Here is a 3723-nt window from a genome sequence, read left to right on the forward strand (position 1 = left end):
AGGTGCCAAAAAAAACTCCAAGAAAAGAAAGTTTTATAGTACATAGAGGATGACGCACGGGTCCCATTTAGCAGCAGCGGTATCACCGTTTGAGAGGCGGCAGGGGATCGAAAGAAAAAGGCAAGTGACCAAATTTGAGGTGCCAAAAAAAACTCCAAGAAAAGAAAGTTTTATAGTACATAGAGGATGACATGCGGGTCCCATTTAGCAACAGCGGTATCACCGTTTGAGAGGCGGCAGGGGATCGAAAGAAAAAGGCAAGTGACCAAATTTGAGGTGCCAAAAAAAACTCCAAGAAAATAAAGTTGATTGCACATAGAGGATGACATGCGGGTCTGATACGTCTCCAACGTATCGATAATTTCTTGTGTTCCATGCCACATTATTGATGTTCTCTACATGTTATATGCACACTTTATGTCATATTCGTGCATTTTCTGGAACTAACCTATTAACAAGATGCCGAAGTGCCGCTCTCGTTTTCTGCTGTTTTTGGTTTCGAAATCCTAGTAACGAAATATTCTCGGAATCGGACGAAATCAACGCCCAGGTTCCTATTTTACCCGAAGCATCTAGAACACACGAGAACCGCCGGAGAAGGGAGGCAGGGCCACCAAACCCTACCCCGGCGCGGCCAAGGGGGGCGCCCCCTAGGGTGTGGGCCCCCTTCGACCTTCCTCGCGCCGCCTCTCCGCCTATAAAGAGCCCCCGTATCGAAAACCCGATACCAATTGACGAAACCCACGTAAACCTTCCGGAGCCGCCGCCATCGCGAAGCCAAGATCCGGGGGACAGGATCTCCGTTCCGGCACCCTGCCGGAGCGGGGAAGTGCCCCCGGAAGGCTTCTCCATCGACACCGCTGCCATCTCCACCGCCATCTTCATCACCGCTGCCGCTCCCATGAGGAGGGAGTAGTTCTCCATCGAGGCTCGGGGCTGTACCGGTAGCTATGTGGTTCATCTCTCTCCTATGTGCTTCAATACAACAATCTCATGAGCTGCCTTACATGATTGAGATTCATATGATGATGCTTGTAATCTAGATGTCATTATGCTAGTCAAGTGGGTTTTACTTATGTGATCTCCGGAGACTCCTAGTCCCACGTGTGTAAAGGTGACGAGTGTGTGCACCGTGTGGGTCTCTTAGGCCATATTTCACAGAATACTTACTCATTGAATGGCATAGTGAGGTGCTTATTTATATCTCTTTATGATTGCAGCATGTTGTATCACAATTCATCTATGTGCTACTCTAGTGATTTGTTATTAAAGTAGTTTATTCCTCCTGCATGTGTGCAAAGGTGACAGTGCGTGCACCGTGTTAGTACTTGGTTTATGCTATGATCATGATCTCTTGTAGATTGTGGAGTTAACTATTGCTATGATAATATTGATGTGATCTATTCCTCCTACATATGCATGAAGGTGACGAGTGTGCATGCTATGCTAGTACTTGGTTTAGTCTCGTTGATCTATCTTACACTAAAGGTTACTAAAATATGAGCATTATTGTGGAGCTTGTTAACTCCGGCATTGAGGGTTCGTGTAATCCTACGCAATGTGTTCATCATCCAACAAAAGTGTAGAGTATGCATTTATCTATTCTGTTATGTGATCAATGTTGAGAGTGTCCACTAGTGAAAGTCTATTCCCTAGGCCTTGTTCCTAAATACTGCTGAGTTACTACTGCTTGTTTACTACTGCTGCGTTACTACTGCTTGTTTACTACTGCTGCGTTACTACTGCTACATTACTACTGCTTGTTTACTGTCCTGGGCAGAGCACTTTTCTGCCGTTGCTACTACTTATTCATACCACCCGTATTTCACTATCTCTTCGCCGAACTAGTGCACCTATTAGGTGTGTTGGGGACACAAGAGACTTCTTGCTTTGTGGTTGCGGGGTTGCATGAGAGGGATATCTTTGACCTCTTCCTCCCCGAGTTCGATAAACCTTGGGTATCCACTTAAGGGAAACTTGTCTGCTGTTCTACAAACCTCTCGCTCTTGGAGGCCCAACACCGTCTACAAGAATAGAAGCTCCCGTAGACATCAAGCACTTTTCCGGCGCCGTTGCCGGGGAGGAAAGGTAAAAGGCTCTCATACTACGGTCTCGGGTAAAGTATTTTTCTCGGCGCCGTTGTGTGTGTGCTCAAAGCTATTTCCTTTAGATCCTGCAATTGCATCTTTTTGTTTCTTGTTTACACTAGTTTGGCATAATGGACAACAATGAGCTTCTTGTTCTATTTCCTGATTTAAAACATGGATTGTTTGATGCGAAAATTAAAAAACCTATGAAATCTTATTTGCATGCTGGTAGTAATATTAGTATGAACGCTTTGAACACCATTGTTGATAATGATATAGAAAGTTCTAAGCTTGGGGAAGCTGGTTTTCATGATCTTTTTAGTCCCCCAAGCATTGAGGAGAAAATTTACTTTGATGATTCTTTACCTCCTATTTATGATGATTATAATGATAGTGGTCTTTTGGTGCCACCTACTATGGAGAGTGAATTTGATTATGATTACAATATGCCTCCTATATTTGATGATGAGAATAATAATGATAGCTACTTTGTTGAATTTGCTCCCACTACAACTAATAAAATTGATTATGCTTATGTTGGGAGTAGTAATAATTTTAAGCATGAGACTCATGATAAGAATGTTTCATTTGATAGTTATATTGTTGAGTTTGCTCATGATGCTACTGAAAGTTATTATGAGAGAGGAAAATATGGTTGTAGAAATTTTCATGTTACTAAAATGCCTCTCTATGTGCTGAAATTTTTGATGCTACACTTGTTTTATCTTCCTATGCTTGTTACTTTGCTCTTCATGAACTTGTTTATTTACAAGATTCCTATGCATAGGAAGCATGTTAGACTTAAATGTGTTTTGAATTTGCCTCTTGATGCTCTCTTTTGCTTCACATACTATTTCTTGCGAGTGCATCATTAAAACTGCTGAGCCCATCTTAATGGCTATAAAGAAAGAACTTCTTGGGAGATAACCCATGTGTTATTTTGCTACAGTACTTTGTTTTATATTTGTGTCTTGGAAGTTGTTTACTACTGTAGCAACCTCTCCTTATCTTAGTTTTGTGTTTTGTTGTGCCAAGTAAAGTCTTTGATAGTAAAGTAAGTACTAGATTTGGATTACTGCGCAGAAACAGATTTCTTTGCTGTCACGAATCTGGGTAAAATTCTCTGTAGGTAACTCAGAAAATTATGCCAATTTACGTGAGTGATCCTCAGATATGTACGCAACTTTCATTCAATTTGAGCATTTTCGTTTGAGCAAGTCTGGTGGCCTAATAAAATCCATCTTTACGGACTGTTCTGTTTTGACAGATTCTGCCTTTTATTTCGCATTGCCTCTTTTGCTATGTTGGATGAATTTCTTTGATCCATTAATGTCCAGTAGCTTTATGCAATGTCCAGAAGTGTTAAGAATGATTGTGTCACCTCTGAACATGTTAATTTTTATTGTCCACTAACCCTCTAATGAGTTGTTTCGAGTTTGGTGTGGAGGAAGTTTTCAAGGGTCAAGAGAGGAGGATGATATACTATGATCAAGGAGAGTGAAAGCTCTAAGCTTGGGGATGCCCCGGTGGTTCATCCCTGCATATATCAAGAATACTCAAGCGTCTAAGCTTGGGGATGCCCAAGGCATCCCCTTCTTCATCGACAACATTATCAGGTTCCTCCCCTGAAACTATA

Source organism: Lolium rigidum, chromosome 1, assembly GCF_022539505.1.
Source record: "Lolium rigidum isolate FL_2022 chromosome 1, APGP_CSIRO_Lrig_0.1, whole genome shotgun sequence".
Classification (NCBI taxonomy): Eukaryota; Viridiplantae; Streptophyta; class Magnoliopsida; order Poales; family Poaceae; genus Lolium; species Lolium rigidum.